Genomic DNA, 17602 nt, shown 5'->3' with positions numbered 1-17602 from the left:
AGAGAAGCTAGCTACTTGAGCTGCTGCTACTCCTCCCTTGTGCTCTTGCTCTTTGCCACCACCATGAAAGGTTGCTCTCTGCCTTGTGCCACTCTGCCTTGGACCCAGCTGAGTATGGACTGAAACCTCCAGTAACTGTGAGCTAAATAAACCTTTCCTTCCTTCATTTTGAGTGTCGGGTATTTGTCCCAACAAGAGAGAAGAGTAACTAAGACAGAAGACAAATTGGAAAATGAAAAAATGGAGCCCTGTTTAGTGTCCAGGCTTCAAATCTGAGTGATTCTGGCCAAAGAATACTCTTCATAATGCATTTTAATTTCTTATTTTTTTTTAAAAAAAGAACAGTTTGAGATAAACAGCTGAGATAGCTTCTTCCATAAACATTCACAAATCTGTTATGTTCTCCAAAACATAGCCTCTGCATTTAAACAAGTAGGATTAATTTAGGTTCACAAAGGCAAGGTAATAGTTCTTGGAATTTAAGTTTATTTTTACTCAAATGACTGTTGGCTTCTGACATAGTTGAATGTATTTTTTCCACTTGCTGGATTTATCTTTTTAATTCACACAGTTAAATTTAATATGGTTGTTGACATAATTGAGAGATTTTTCATTTCATATTTACCTACTTCTGGCCATCACTTTTGGTTTCCCTATTATTTTATTATGCTTAATTTAATGGTTTTTAAATTCCTACCACATTTGGCAGCCTCTCTATTTCTTCCTAAATTATGAGAAAACAGAGTGAAGAGGAAACATCAATGTATCAGTAACTAGCAAAAATCATCTATCTGCTCTTTAACCATATTTGATTTAATTTTTCATTACAGTTCTTTTTTCACATTTGTGAGGCTATTTTCTACTTTAATGCAAAATGAATAGGAAGTCAATAAAGTTAAGAGAGGAATAATTACAAATCATATTCACATTTTATGGTCAGTTTCTATTCCACCATCCTGAAATAATATTACTGCATGTATGTCCAGTAGAATCTACAGGATGAGGAAAACATAACAATATAGAACCAGAGTGTTTTATTAGATATTTTAATCTCCTGGAGTGTTATTTCTTATATTTGCATTTTTGTCCTATTCCATGCAGAATACTTTCTAAAGCAAAACTCTGAGATAGTAGGTTTATAACTTGGTGTCCAGGAGTAGTGTGTACATACGTATAGATTTGTGCACATATGTGTTAATAAACATATACAGTGTTTATGTTTAAAGTGAAGGCAGATTGCCATTAATCCTCCTTAAAATACTCCTTTTCACTTTGAACACACTTATCTCATTGTTCTTGTCTCTTTCTGAAGTAATTCTGATGCAGGAAATGCGGCTGCTAAGTGACATCCAAAGGAAAGCCAGCCTGGAAAAAAGCATGCTGAGTCCTCCACACCTGATTCACTGAATCTGACTCCATGATTTCTGGATGTCCCTCAAAGTCAAATCAGATCATGTAAAGTAAGTGTTTTAAGTTGATTCAGAACATCAAAGCAAGCACTACAGTGAACTAAAGATACTCAGGAAACAGGACTTCACAATGCCTTAGGAAGGTAACCAGAATGGTGGAATATGTGTGCTAAAAGAATTTTAAACATGGATTTTGATGGCAAATTAATGACAATATGTATTTTAATGTAGTGTTTTGAAAAAAAATTGAACATTGATTGTATCATTCAATCATACTGCTTTAACACCTAGGTGAATTTAATGTGTACTAAACATTAAAAAATAATTACAAGTCAATGGCAGTATTCTCAAACCACACTGTGATACCTTTTGTGATCAAGGAAAATACCTTCAGTTTACTCATGCGGCATTCCTAAGATGTGCATGCTTGCATGTGTATAAATCTTTTGGGAGGGTAGTGAGGGATAAGTATATTTTGTTAATGATGTCAATTAATATATTTCAAAGGATTTTATATGCATTTAAGATTATCTATAAACAGACATCATAAATGAAACCTATTTTCCATCAGTAGTGCTAATGGGTGGAATCCTGATTCTCCTTGACAGGAGGCTGGTTGGTGGCTGTTGGTGGCACTGTCCTTGGCAGAGTCTGGAAAGCCCGGGGAAACATGCGAGTCTGCCTTGCCAAGGTGAAGCAGGTGTCAGATCAGAGGCATATGGACAAATAATTAACTGGGTCTGTGTTAGAAGAATAATTCCACCTTCAGCCAGTTAAAATTAATGATATAATTAATTAACTATATAAAGAATTATGCCAGGTAGAATTAATTTGATTTCTCCCAAAGAAACCATATATTTGCCACAATTAGGGTAAATCTAGCTGAGTGTTTTGATGCATATTAATGAGCATATCATAATGTGGAAATCATCCTTTGGCTGCATATACTGTTGGAAAATATGTTTCATTTATATAACTTCTTTTTTAAAGCACTAGCATCTTTATTATGACAGAAAGTAGCATCTGATACATTAATTCATTTTACAGTAAAAACCTGTAGATACAACTGTAGAGAAACCACTGCACAGGCAGCCCCAGCATAAAAAAATGGTTGTAATTCAAGTCCATTAACCTGTCTGACACATAAATTAGAAAATATTTTCTCTGTAAAAAATAGTAAAAACAACTTTTGCACGTTAGCCCCAAAGCCCATTTAAACCAAAGAGAAGCTGAATTACAGATTTATAAATGTGGTTTGAGTTGGGGGATCCAGAAGAAACAATTAGCTTCATTAGCCAAACATGCATGTTTTTCTTAGAATCAAATTGTATGAGGTAAAATTGCTATTATTCGTTTCCTTTTACTTTTTATACTTGATTGTTCAATTATCATATCTTTATGAGCCATTTATTCCTATCTTAAATTTCCAATATTTTCATTATTATTAAAGCATACCCCCCAGTATTTGGGGAAAAGCAGAATCTAATAAATTAGAGCACATGTGGATAGGCTACTACCCAGTACTTTCCCCTAATTCTCTGTGGCTTGACAGGACACCAGGAGGACAGAAGTAAAGTAATAAGAGTGACAAGAAATAAAAGTCAAGAGAACTCTAAGAGGGCAGGATTCAAGGAAGTTCAGACAGAAAAAGGCATTGCCTCAGGATCAGGTGCTGAGCTGGCTCTCAGGGTCCTTTCTGCAAGGTGCTCAAAGTAATTGAATGAAAATGAGACAAACTGTGTAATTTTCGCTTTCTTCCAAAGCTGGTCCCAAGACTCCCATGATCATATACTTTATGAAAAGACCCCTCATAACCCACTAGAAGTTAGCCTCTTGGTAGTTTCCCAATACATAAAGGTGTTGACACACTCTTCAGCAATACAAGACTGATACCCTCACTTTCTTCAATTCATTCTTGGTAAACAGCAATCATGTTTCAATAGGAAGAAATGGAGCACACCCACTTAAACTCTATCTGGCCTCCTTACTTCCAAAGAAAGAGATGGCGACATCTTAAACATTTGAAATCTCTTCAAGTCACTGGCTTTCCATCACAATGTACTTCTATATATGCTATCTGTGAATACTCTGAAGCATGAATCACAGTGAGATAAAAGCATATCAAAATGCACGCTAATGTGGGGAAACTGTACCGAATGTATTTCATCCTCCAAACCTAGAGCATATACCAGTAAAATCTGTTGCAGCTCAACTAAGTTCAAAATCTCATTTCAAAAGACTGCTCTGCATCAATTCTCAGAAGATATGTTGCAGGACCACACAAGTAATTGTTTAGCAGGAGGCCAAAGAATGCCAATTACAGATGAAAGCCTTCTCTTTCAAAGGATAAAGCAGTCCTTCAGAGAGTGCTGCTTCATTTAGGCTTTTACTTTAGGGAAGGACACTACTATAAGGAAATACTCTGGGGAATGGGGATGGCACTTAGTGGTGGGGCACATGTTTAGCATGTGCAAGATCCTGGGTTCCATCCCCAGTATTACAAAAAAAAAATCAACTTACCAATACAGTATAGGCAAATATGTGCTTGATTTTATCTTATAATCTAGATGCTATATTAGAATAAACATGTAATAAATTCATTTTCCTTTGCAAATGAAAATCTGATGAAAAGCAATAGCAATTGTCAGAAATGACAATGATCAAATGAAATAATTTAGATGAACCCTTACCCTCTGCAAGGGTTGGGAACTGTCCAAGTGGTCAAAAGGAAGTTCAGTGTGCTATTAATTCTGTGAAAAACAGCACTCAGTTCCACATTGCTAAACATAGTTCTGCTTCTGCCATATAAAACCTCTACTTCTTATCACTGCCCAAATGCTTTGCTAAAACTCCACTTCTGGCCTGTGTTTTGGGATCTGTTACTTTTATTGCCACCTCCTGATCTCTGTCCCCTTAAGTTTCTGTTTCCTCCCTGCTGTCCTCTGAAGCCTCTGCTTCCATCTTGCTGTCCCTTGAAACCATGGCCACCTTCCAAACCCCTGGAGCCTCGAAATTCTTCCTTTGGTCCTTCCAACTCTGGCTGCTCTGTGGCCTCACCAAGCTGCCAGCATCTCAAGTGATGCCGTTCCTCCTGTAGCTCTGTAACTGCAGCAGTATGGACATCCAAACAAACACCCAGCTTCCCTTTGAGAAAGACCATTCCCTTCACTTTGGGATCACTATCCTCACCCAGTTACTTCTTAAGCTCTTTCCAAGCATAACTCATGTTAGGCATTTTAGTTGAGCACCTTAAGATCATGGTCACAAAACTCCCCTCTGAGTTGATCGAAGAGCGCTGGTCTACTGATGTAGCTCCTGCAATGTGGGCCAGTGCTGCAGCCAGGGCCTCCATGGCTCGCTTCTCCTCTATCAGTTTCTCTGCTGACTGCTTGAAGTGGCCAATGGAAGTAGGAAGCACAGAATCCAAAAGCCTAATAGCATCTTTGCTAGAAGCTCTTATTATTTCTGTTGGAGAAGGGACTCCTATTTGTTTTAATTTAATTCCCACTTTCTACTCTACTTGTGCTACTTGTGCTAACTGATATTCTTCCTTGTGCTGATAGAGGCAAACACAAACCCCCATCCTTCTGGCTCAGCCTGTCCACTCTGAACAATGAATGTAAGACTCTAAATCCTTTGGTGGACAGCTTTGTACAATTAAATCAACTTCAGGGATATCTAGTCCATCTGCAGCAATATTGGCTGCCACCATAACTCCAAAAACCACCATTTCTAAAACCTTTCAAGGTGATTTCTCTTTGCTTCCATGGAGTGTCACCATGTAATGACTGGGCATCCTGCTTTAGGGCTGCATGACAGCTCCCGGGCTTCTTGCTTGGTCTCACAGAAGACAATAATGCATCCTTGATGGCTGGTGTGTACGTGGATCACATCTCCAATAACTGCTGCCCTCTGAGTCCAGTGGCACTTGATAGCCAGATGCTCCACAGTTATTGCTGTTTTCTGAGTCTTTTTTAATGAATTAGGTTCATTTGTTCATACGTAGATTTCATGTATTTCTTAGTAACATTAAATATCCAACTTGGACAAGTTGCAGAAAAAAGCAAAGTTTGAGGATTGTTTTCAGAATCTCTCTTGTAAGTCAAAAATCTCTTCAACTTGATCAGAAAAACCCATATCCAACATCTGGCCGACTTCATCTAGGACAACATGCTTGAGTGTGGAGAGATCCAGCTTGCTATTCTGTAAGTGGTCTTTGATACAAGCAGGAGTCCCACCCAGGATATCAATCCCATCGTACATTCATTCGGTTTGACCTCTCTGGTATTCCACCATAAAACAAGCCACTGCCAGCTTTTTCAAGATATCACTGAAGTCTCTGCTTACTTGATTTGCCTTGTAGATGCAAGAACAAGTACCTGGGGTCACAGCCTTTCTTCCTGTCTTGCAGCTGTCCCTGAAGTTTCTCTACCCAAGGGATGGCAAAAGAGAAAGTCTTCCCTGTGCCTGTCTGCACCTGTGCAGTTAAGTCTTTCCCACTATAGACATGGTGAAAAGTCTTAGCTTGTATAGGAAACAGGAAGGTCACCCCTCGAGTTTTGAGAAGCTTCACAGTCTCTTCAGATATGGAAAAATTAGAGAAAGAGCCTTCTTTTTGTTCCACAGGTATTTCCTGCTTTATCTCACTGTTATTTTCTTTACTGGTGGCACCATTGGAATCAGCTTCAGGATGAGATAACCTGTTTTTCAGTCTGGGGCTTTTTGCTCCAATTTCTCCATTGTTTCTTTATTGTTGTTGTTTGTTTTTTTCTTTCTTCATCTTTTTGGGCTTAGGAGCACCTATGTCTTCTTCAGAAAGCACCTGATATTTTATTGCTTTTTTGATTTTAGGAGAGGCAACTTCCTCTTCAGTGGTCTCCTTTTGCTTTTTTGTACTTTTGGTTTTAAGGGAAATAACTTCATCCTGGGGTGGCTCTTCTTGCTTTTTGCCTTTTTGGAATTAGAAGGATTCATGTCAACTTCAGAAGGCCTTACTTTCTTCTTAACTCTTTTAGCTTTATGAGAAATATTTTCTTCCTTTCCTTCCGGTGACTCCTCAGTCTTGTTGGATTTTGGCTTTCTTTTCTACCTTCTCCTTTCCTTTCTTTTCTATGGCTGCGTCTGATTCCAAAATGGCGTTTGTCCAAAGTTTTCCCAGCCTCACTCTACACACGCTGCCTAGGTGACTGGTCTCCTCAATTGCTTGCAAAGGACTCATTTATTTAATTTCCAAACAACCTAGTGTATCCTTTTATCCAGAGAATTATTTAAGTTTAAAAATTACAATAATAAAGGACTGTCAGAAAATTAAAAAAAAAAAAGTTTTAATGTTGCCTAGCCTTTGCAGTCCAACAAATACCTTCTTATTAACCTAAGTACGAGGAATTCTTTTTTCACTTCATTTCATTTAAGATTTGTTTTATCTACTTTTTCACTTAATAACATGTGATTCATTTTAAGGAAAATATTTTAGTCAATTTCCATATTAATTGATATAAAAGAAGACCATAGATTTTTTTAAAATTAAGGCAAAATGAGATTTCTACTATGAAGAGGCAGTATGGGATTTTTTGTTATTTTGTTTTTTGTATTTTAGGGAAGGGTCTAACAGGGTGTTCAGGGTCTCACTACTAGATCCGACTCATAGTGATCTGCCTGTTTACAGCCTCCCAAGAGCTGGGATTACAGGCCCCAGTCTCAATTGCCTACTTAGCATGCCCTGGGGGCAGGGTGGGCATGGCAGTCCCAGGGATTGAACCCCCAGTGTCTGCACCTGCTTGAAAGGAACTTTAATCCTATAAATCACAAGACACTAAAGACATATATAACTACATAATTTTATAAAAATATACATGATATTTATATAGGTCTACAAACTTCCTGTAAGTTCAGAGGGCATCTTCACTTTCACTTATTTATGTTTTTAGCTAAGGAAACATGGTGGAAAGAAGACTAGGAAAAGGCTGATCAGTGAGTTCTGGTGACCGCATCAGTTATACTGGTGTGCTGTTTTACATGAGCTTGACTATAGATAATGGTAATATATTGTACATTTCAAATATCTGGAAGAAAGAATTTTGATATTTATGCCATAATTACTTGAGAGGATAGATATTTTATTTGTGTTATTTTTAAATCTTTTATTTGGTACAGAGTCTCACTACACAGCTTGGACTCACAGTGATCCTCCTGTCTCAGCCTCCCCAGCACTGGGATTACAGGTGTGCCCCACCACGTATGGTGTCCATACCCAGCACAGTGTGCCTGGGGTTCTGGGACTAGTATGACATGCAGTACCAGGGATCAAACCCAGGTCCCAGGGGGTTTGCCGGTTAGCTCAGTTGTTTAATTGCCTGCCTGGGCAAACTCACTCAGGCTTGCAGGACCGCGGTTCAATCCCCAGCTCCACATGTCACACCACACCTGCACTTAAGGCAGCCTGAGCCACCCCCACAAAAGAAAAAAAAAATCCTTCCAGGTCCTTGCAGTTGTCAAGCAGGCGTTTAGACTGCTGAGCTATCTCCCCATCCCCAAGGATGGATGGATGTTTTAAACAGATTTTTATATATGCAAATACATATTTGCTTCCTTCTGGAGAATGGCAATTTAGACTATAATTGTTGAGGGCAGAAGATAGAGAACAGATACCCGGACAACAATAATGTAAAAGCCTCCACTGCATGTGGACTGCATAGAGACAAGTTTCTCCCTTGTGTGTAACTGGAAGGTCGTGAGGTGAGCCCCTTGTCACGGGATAGGAGAGAGCATGAACGCAGAGAGCTGGAGTCCGGGAAGCAGCAAGTCTAGGTCTCGCTGGGCTCCACAGCTATATGAAATATTTCTCTTTATCCTCTATCCAAACAAAGTGAGGGAAAGATCAGACAGGGGCTTTGAAATACTGAAGTTGTCTAAATCCAGGCCTCCAGGTGCAACAAAATTGTGTTTCAATCCCTACCCCTCCATTGTTCCAAGTTTTTTCTTTTCTCTTTGTTTTTATTCTTAAATAATTCATTTTTTGGTAGCTATTTCTTTTTTTATTTTAAATAGAATTTTAAAAATGATAAAAACAGAAATGATACAGGATTTCAAAAATAAGTTGAAAGGAATTCAACAATGTTTTTGATAGTGCACATTGTTGTCTTCAAAGTATTTGTTTAGATTACTAGATGTAACCATGCAAAATAGGTAACACTTTTTTTTTAAAAAAAAACTTATGTTTCTTTCAGTAAACACCATACCATAGTGATATATGTGTTCCACAGTTTGTGCTTTGTCCTAATGATAATTGTAGCTCTCTGAAAAAATCTGAATTTCTCAAAAACAACCAGTTTTCTTTTCTGAGATTTTTTTTTTTTTTTTTTTTTTTATTCCAACAGGGTCAATCCATTTTTCTAATAAAAAGGCTAGGCTAAGCTGGAACTTGTGATTTTTTTGTCGGAACCAGGGATTGAACTAGGTCCTTTTGCTTGCCAGGCTAGTGCTTATTCCACTGAGCTATCTCCCTGGCCCCTGAGTTTATTTTTCTTGAGTGGCTCAAGGGTTGGGCAGGAGCAATGGCTTTGAAGGTAAGAGACTGGAAAGGAATCTCCAGCTCCAGGGTGTCCACACTGCATAGGAGTCCTCGGATTAGGGGAAGTCCTGGGCAGGATTTGCTGACTGTTGGTTCTTTGGAAGCAGCTGTGCTGTGGGAATGGAAGGGAGGTGCCCCGAAGTCATCTTAAATGAGTCTGCTTCCTGCTCCAGGGCAGCACATTGTTGTCCTGAGTGAGAGTAGCAAGGGAGTTGGCATGCTGTGACCTGTTTGAGAAGCTTTATCTTTGGATACTGTTGTTGCTTGCTGTTTAAATTTATTAGTATTTGGATTAGAGTATTCTTCAACCTTGTAATAAATACTTCATCAATTCAGACTCTTCTCAGTGTTTTGTAATAAAAGAGCTCCATTTTTTAAATCAACAAGCCTGCCACAAATGGATTGTGTTGGAATTTATTTTAGCATCTTCTGCAAAGCCCTTGTTGACCACTTCACACTGGGGGAATGGCTATTCTTTGCTTTGTGTCTTTGTCTCATTTTATTTAAAAGTAGTTTCTACTTCAACATGCATTGATTCTATAGCACGGACATGCACTCCATTCTAAAATTTCAGGCCACGTCCTATAGTTAAGCACGGACATGCACTCCATTCTAAAATTTCAGGCCACGTCCCACACCCGGGCCCTACATCAGGGTGGAGATTGGGTCAATCAAACATTCAATTTTAGGAATATATATTCTAGTATCTTCAAGTAACCACTTTGCAAGCAATGCAGTGTGATTACAGTTAGAATTTTTTTCCATAATTTTATTGAGAGACAAGTAGAAATAAGACAGTTTCAAATCAAATTGGTAGGACAGCTTCAATAATTAACACATTGCATACAGTCTTCCTAGTGGTTATTTGCTGTGCAAGATGCAGACATGATATCCTATTTACAAGCACTATTAAAACAAATCCCTCTATTCATTAAAAGAATGTAACTATATATCTATCCTATCTTTTTCCCCATAATTTTATTGATAAACAAATAGTAGTGAGACAGTTTCAAATCAAACTGGTAGGACAGTTTCAATAATTAACGCATTGCATACCTTCTTCCTAGTGGTTAATTGCTGTACAAGATGCGGACATGATATCTTATCTGCAAACACCATTAGAAGAAATCACTCTATTCATTAAGAGAATGTAACTATATGTCCATCCCAACCATTTTGAATACACAGATACAAAATGGACATTCATCTGTATCCCTTTTTTTTTGGTTAAGTTCCATTATTTGAATATTATACAGTTAGAATTTTAAGAGAAATACATTATCTTATAAAGATTGGAAATTTTTAGAATTTGTGTATTTGGTACTGTGGAAGTTGTCCTACTGTAAGTTGGCCCTAAATGAGGAAGAGCTGAAGCCAGTCATGAGACCTGAGCAGGAGGCAGAATGAACTTCATAATTATGCATTGCCTTAGTTGACTTTCAGTCATCTATTTCAGCAAATTTCCTTTTTTGTTTAAGAAACACTTGAAATAAGTCTATATTGCCTGCCCAGCCAAACAGTTTCAGAAGTAACTGAAGACATATATTTCAAAGTGTGAAGCTTTTATTTTGGAAACAGATTATCACAATACAGTTCAGGTTGGTCTTTTTGTTGTTGTTGTTGTTGTTGTTGTTGTTGTTGTTGTTGTTGTTGCTGTTATCACTATTATTTTACTGAGGGCATCTTTAAACCATTTAGCAATTATATTATTGGTTCCTGTGAGAATAGTTATTCTTTCTTAAAATATATTTAGTACAGGGTCTACAGGGTCTCACTGTGCAGATCAAACTCATAGTGATTCTCCTGTTTTCAGCCTCCCCAGCAGCTGGGATGAAGGGTGTACACCACCATGTCCGGATTTTGGTGATTTCTTTTAATGTGCAAAACCTTTTCAAAAAAATGACATCCAAGTTGTTGAGTCTTTGAAGCATTTCTCATGCAGTTTGGTTTTTGATTTCTCTAAATAATCTCCTTCTATTTATAATTTATGAGGTGAGTATTTTTGATAACATGTTTATGACCTAAAAAAATATGACAGATCTGCAAATTCTTCCATTTCAAATTGACATTTAGAATTTCTACCTGGTTACAATAAAGCCATGAACAATTTTAGGCCAATAGAAAAAAAGTAAAACAGCCATATAAACTAACAAAAGAAATGCAAACTTGAAAGTTTTTTCTGTCACTCCAATAGGATGTGATATGACGTTAGGCTTAAATATCTTACCTGCCAAGAGTCTAAGGTTTTATACTTTGTTACAGTTGCTCATGAGAGCTACTCTAGAGCCCACACTGAAAATTAGGGAACAGAATGAAAGTGACAATGTAGGAAATGGAGGGGTAAAGAGGTATGAGAGCTAGACTGGAAGAGAATTCAAATTAAATGGAGAAAGATCAAGATTCCTCCATGGTAAGCAACACCCTGGAGTGAAATCATGGAGGAGTGGATTACATAGAGGTGGTAGTGAGCACATAGAAAATGATCTGTAAGACATAGATAGGGGATACATAGATATAGGATAGATGATAGATAAATAGATAGATAGAGACAGGCAGGCAGACAGACAGAGATACAGATGATGAGAGATTGTAGATAGAGAGACAGACAGACTTGGCTACAAGAAAGATCTGTGGAAAATGATGCCAAAATCTCTAGCTTTAAGGCTGAATAAATAAAAATATACTGAGGATAAAATTCAAGTCCAGGTAGGCAAATAAATGGTATTACTTTCACTTTGGTATTTTTCACGTTCACAGGCTTCCATTTTAAACAGTATTGAGACTTGTGGAACCTTATGTACACTGTGTTTCTCCACAATTTACAAGTATATGTCACAATGCAAACAACGAGAAAGTCTGTTGCAGCAAATAACAGAAGTGATGGGAGAAAAGTCAGGAATATTTTATGGCTATGGAAGTTCAGATGAGATTTAGTGAACACATCCAATGAATAAAGTTGTGCTGTAAGCCTTCCACGATGCATTCCAAACTTGGCTTTAATGAGCAGTACCACAAAGCCAGTACCTGGAACATCAGAGGGGTGTTTGCAGAAGAAAAGTTCAGACTTTTGATCATGTGACTTGCAGGATCCTACTCTGACATGAATTCTTTGATTATGACTGTTTGAGCTGTCCTTGATCACCTATTAACAGCACAGCCTAAAATAGAATGGTTAGAAATAAAATAAAATGTCATGGTCTGAATGCTGCCTGTCCACAGATTCACCTGTTGAACCCTCCACTCCAGATATCACAGACCGTGGCTGACTCAGAGACAGGTAACTGAGATTCCTCAGGCAAACTGAGGCTCAGAGTGGCTCTACTCCAATCTAAGGGATGTCTTCTAAGAACGAATTTGGATGTGCAAGGGAATACCCATAATACACTTCAGGGCAAAGGCCACGAGAAGAAGGGCAAGGTGCTCTCTAGAAACCAAGGGGAGCATCCTCCGAAGAAACCAATCCACTCCTGCCAACACCGTAATCGTGGGCTGTCAAGCTCCAGAACTAGGAGAAAAGAAATCAACAGCGGTTGATTCAGCCTCCCGGGCTCCAGCATTTTGATAAGGGGTGATGAGAATCTTACTTCCGACATGTGTTCATTTATTCTCAATGACAACAGAAACTGTCTTAAAATAAAGGCAGGGGCTTCACGTTTTCAAGAGATATTTTAAAATATGCTATTTGAATCGAAGTTTAAAAGCCATACCTTGACCCGTTTAGCAATGGTTTTAATTAGAAAGTCCTCACATTGTCAACGTTTGACACCAGAATGGAGCCCTATTCAGGAGTGTTATCAGATGGGCCCACATACTCCTGGGTACATGTGCTTTCAGTGCATCCAGGTCCCTGGCAATCCTAGTTCTAAAGTGATCAGGAGAGGACTAAAGATTAGGAGCAGCAGGGTCTGAAAGTCCCTGGGCAGTCGAGGTTCTTCCAGAAACATTACCACCCCAAAGGCAATAACACCATCAGCTGCAGAAAGGATCGCTTTTCCTTTTTCATTCTCTTCCTCAGGAGTCACTGTTGCTGCTGCTGCCGCTTCCATCCAGATGGAACTAGGGCCTGAGTCCACGCTGGGCTCATCCTCCTGCTTCTTTTTTTATTTTTTTATTTATTTTTATTTTTATTTTTATTTTTATCCTCCTGCTTCTGACTGAGGAGAATGTCCTTTTTTTTTTTTTTTTTCATTTTATGTATTTCTGGAAGTGTGCCCCAGCGGTGGGGCCCGTGCAGCATGTGGGACTGGGAATTGAACCCTGGTCCCTACATTTGCCAAAACAGGCTTAGTCTGCTGAGCTATCTCATTGGCCCTTCGGGCTAGTCTCGAATGCACAGCAATTGTCCTGCCTCCACCTTCCAAGTTCTGAAGTTTCTGGAAAAATATGGAGTTTTTAAAGGAAAATAGAGTTTGGTGATTAAAACATAAGTTTCTTTGTTTCAAGAGAAAATAGGGGCTGGTGAGATGGCTCAGTGGTCTAAAGCACCTACTTAGAACAAACTTGGCAAAACACAGGGGCCGCGGTACAATCCCCCAGCACCACATGTCAGCCAGCCCCGCCCCCTGGTGGGCTGAGCTGGCCACACACACACACACACACACAAATAAATAAAAAGAGAAAATAGGAAATTGAATTCTAATCTTGCTAATCATTAGTAGGGTAAACAAATGCTATTTAGCTTTCAGGCATCAGGTATGTTCTCTGTATAAAAGAAAAGAAGGGGAAAGGCATGATTTTATCTACATACACATGTATGGTTTATCATACATAAAAAATACAGATTTTTTTTCACATCTGTGTTCAGGAAAATTAGTATACACCTATTTTAGAGTCCTACTCTTATTTTGGAGAGAAGCAGTCTCTGAAATAAACTATACTTAATTATCTAAGAATGTTATAATACTAAATTCCCTAAGTACTAGTTGCTATATTTAAAATGATAATAAACTGTATTATAATTTAACATATATGTACATATTTAAAAGGAAAATCTGTAATAGAAGAGAGATCAAAACTTTTTTTTTTTTTTTTTTTTTTGCTGATCACATTTCTAGAAATCCAGGCTCTTATGAGGCAATACCTAAGAAATATAAATTTATACTTCTTATTTATTACCTACTTTTATCAATACTGAGAAAAAAACATTGATTTTTTTCATAAATTTTACTAGATGTGTTTCAGAGATTAATTATTGAAATGTGAAATTTCAGAAGTAGCATTTTATTGTCCATAGAAATCTTCCTCTGCTGCTGTCATGATTACACTGAGATCGGCAGGGATTCTATAAACGTAACTGTCCTGTGAGAAAGACTCCTTCCTTATCTTTTCATCTTTCTGTGGATCCTGCAATTCCTTAACTTATGGAAACATACTTAGAGTCTTTGTCTTCATCTCCACACGTTCTTCTCTTTTTCTGGCTTATGAAGTATGACCTATGAGGTCATTAATCATTGAACTCATGGTTCCTCATAAATCCAAGATGATCTCACCATGAAATCCTCCATTGAATTATATCCATACAGACTTTATTCCCAAATAATAATGCCTTTATGGTTAGTGATACTAGATTTGAAAATATCTTTGAGTGTACATATTTCAATCCATTGCCATGAGGAAGCAAGTAAGAAATTAGTTTGTCACCACTGCATCTGTGCTGAAGATAGACAATAAAAGTCAATGGACCATAGCAGGATTATTATAGAGTAGTGAAAAGCAAAGACAACAGGATAACAGGGCCAGTTTCCTTTGCCCTAGGTCACAAGCAGTGATGTATAGACCAGGAATGGCTCTAAACGCAAGGAGAGTATGGTGGGTGGACAGAAATGCCATCACCCAGAAATTGAGAGATCCTAATGGAGTCATGCTGCGGTGACCTTGACCTTTTAAACTACGCAACTAACCACTTGCTCCCAGCAATTTTATGGAGGGTCTCTGAGGGCCACAGTGCCTCTTCCAACCTGTTATACCTTGGTGCTATATATTAATGGTAGATGCTAAAATTTTTGTATGGTTCTTTCTATGATGCATAAAATAACAGCATTCAAATTCTTTCACTCCTCAGTGCCTAGAAATGATGAGCATGTGACTTTATATGCCAAGGAATTTTTCAGGGGCTACTTGAGGTTGCTAAGCAGCTGATATTATTAGAGATCTCAGTATGGGGTATTACTCATTGATCAAGTGTCTGCCTAGCATTTTCAAGGCCTTGGCATCAACGTACAGCACTACAAGAATAAATAAATGAGCAAATTATCCTACATTAGCAATATAGAGATACATGATTAATTAAAAGAGGAATGATAAGGCAGAAACATTGTTTGGAGCTTTAAAGAATAAGGAGTCAAAAGTCTTTGAAGTTGTTTACTGATTTTGATGAGGAAGGAAATGTGCCATGCACTATGCATTTCAGACAGCTTGTGAAAGCTGAGAAAGACTTGCAGAAGTCAGCCAGCAAAATAATATTGGCTTTAGTCCTAAAAACACCAGGGAATAATTTCTGCCAACAGTCTGAATGAGAAAGAAAGCAAATATCCCATAGAATCAATGGGGAAAAATACAGTTCGAGAAAATAAGATCTATGTCTGACTTCTGACCTCCAGAACTGTAGAGAGAAAAAAAAAAATCGTACCATTAAACCAATGGCTCTCATATGCTGGCAACAAGAGCAACTGATAATCCACTAGCGTAACTCTACAACTTAGCTTTGCTGTGCCTTTAGTGGTTGGGGCTAACTCCCTAAGTCTGTATAAATCAGACTTGATTCATGCTATTATTTTTTAAAGATATTAATATCATGCTTTTTATTCTATACAAAGTATGAGAAGTTCCTAGCTTCCTTGGTTAATAACTTATTACATTTGTACTATGAGCTATAGGTTGAGGATTTAGTAGTGAAAAACACAAGTACAGCCTGGGGATTTAGTGGTGAAATGAATGGAAGAGATGGATGACAAAGAATTATTAACAGAAAATCAGTCAGCAAGATGTGGCTAGACCAGGATTTCATCCACAGCCTACTGAATAATTCTCAGAAGGAAATAGCAGGTTTTATTTCAGATGAGCATGTACATTCTTTCTGTATCATTCTACCTGTCCAGTATTAATCTATCCACAAGAAAAAAATACGTTATTATTAATTATGTTGCCTAAGTATTGCACGTTTAGTTAAGCCATATGAACAATAACACTGGATAGTGGTGTTTTCAGTACCTAAGGTCTGCTAGGGGCCTGAAGAAGCACACTAATTTGTATCAACCTGAACAAAGCACGGCTGTCCACCACATGTTTGTGCATGGATGCATGTAGTCTGCACTCATGACAGGGGGTAGACCGCATCAGGAAAAGCAGGCAAAACCATGTCCACACACGGAAGATGGGAAGACAATCTCTGGAGCTGCAGCTGTGCTCAGGAAAACAAGCAGTTGTTTTTCTAACTATCATGGTTAAAATTAATCATTTTTCTCTTATTGTACCTTCTAAGTCTCAGGGGTGCTTTCCTGGGTGCTTGGGTTACTGCTGTCATGGTCTGTTCCTTCATGGCCATGTTGTCAAGGGCTTTAAACCAGTTCCTCCCCTGCACTCAGAGCTTTGCCCAACTGAATCAGTGTGCATGGGTCTGGAACACAAAAAGGTTCCACTGATTTCCATTGATGTTTTTCCATTTGGGAGAGTTTATTAACTCAACATCTGCTATGCATGAATTGCTTATATTGGCCAGTGCAAGTCTGTCTTAGAGTAAAAACTAAGGTATAAATAATATTGCATTCATCTTTTGCAAATATTTTGAGACTCAGTTTAGTGACTTTCTCAATGCTGACACTACTGTCTTTCAATCTCTGATGATGATTTGCAATCACCAAATAGTGCGTTAAATTCAAAAATTCTACGTGCTTCATAGTCTCATGTTCCATCGCTATGCTATACTGGTTTCTACTCCAAGTAAATAAAAATGAAGTCACTATTAAATTAAAATGCACCCACTTATGCACCCATGTATTTTATTTTCTTTTTGCCTCCTTTATTCTGTACCATTTTAATAAACACTTAGGTAATCACACAACAATTTAGTGAACTACTATGATAATTTTTGTACATAAAACATATGTACATGAAAAGTGTGCATAAAATGAATATTTATTGTGCATTAAAGAAATCGGGATGCACAAAAATCCAAAAAATATACATTTAGGTGTCTCTGTAACAAAATATCTATGGAAGTTATGTAAGGTATATGATGCTAAAATAATTATTTTATTAAGTAAAAATTTTTATAAATATTAAATAAGTCATTATTTAATAAGAAAATATATCCTCTACTGAAGACATAGTATATTAATGCCTTCTGTTAGGTACGATACAACAAGGGATCAAAGAGAGTAAAAGAGGTATTTTTATCTTCCCCGTGACATAGATGAGAAGCCATAAATGCTTTAAGGTTAGGTAACAGTCAATAAGTAAAGCGGCCTACATTCAAGTGCAGGTTTGCACTATACAATGAAAACCAGGGTTGCCTGAATTGTATTGCCATCCTTTGAGCTGGAAATTGAAGTGCTAGAAACGACCTTGGTAACAGAGCTGCATTAAGCTGGTTGTGTTTATAGCACCTACAAAACAATAGCAAATG

General features: G+C 37.8%; 1 pseudogene; it reads right to left on the bottom strand.

The window, feature by feature from the left end:
* Positions 1–4093: 4093 nt before the first annotated feature.
* LOC101584650 lies at positions 4094–16522 on the bottom strand (annotated as a pseudogene).
* Positions 16523–17602: the final 1080 nt, after the last annotated feature.

This window comes from Octodon degus, unplaced genomic scaffold (genome assembly GCF_000260255.1).
Source record: "Octodon degus isolate 3935 unplaced genomic scaffold, OctDeg1.0 scaffold00289, whole genome shotgun sequence".
In the NCBI taxonomy this organism is placed as follows: domain Eukaryota; kingdom Metazoa; phylum Chordata; class Mammalia; order Rodentia; family Octodontidae; genus Octodon; species Octodon degus.
Note: the sequence above shows the minus strand (reverse complement) of the source record. Positions and strands in the feature narration are given on the sequence as shown.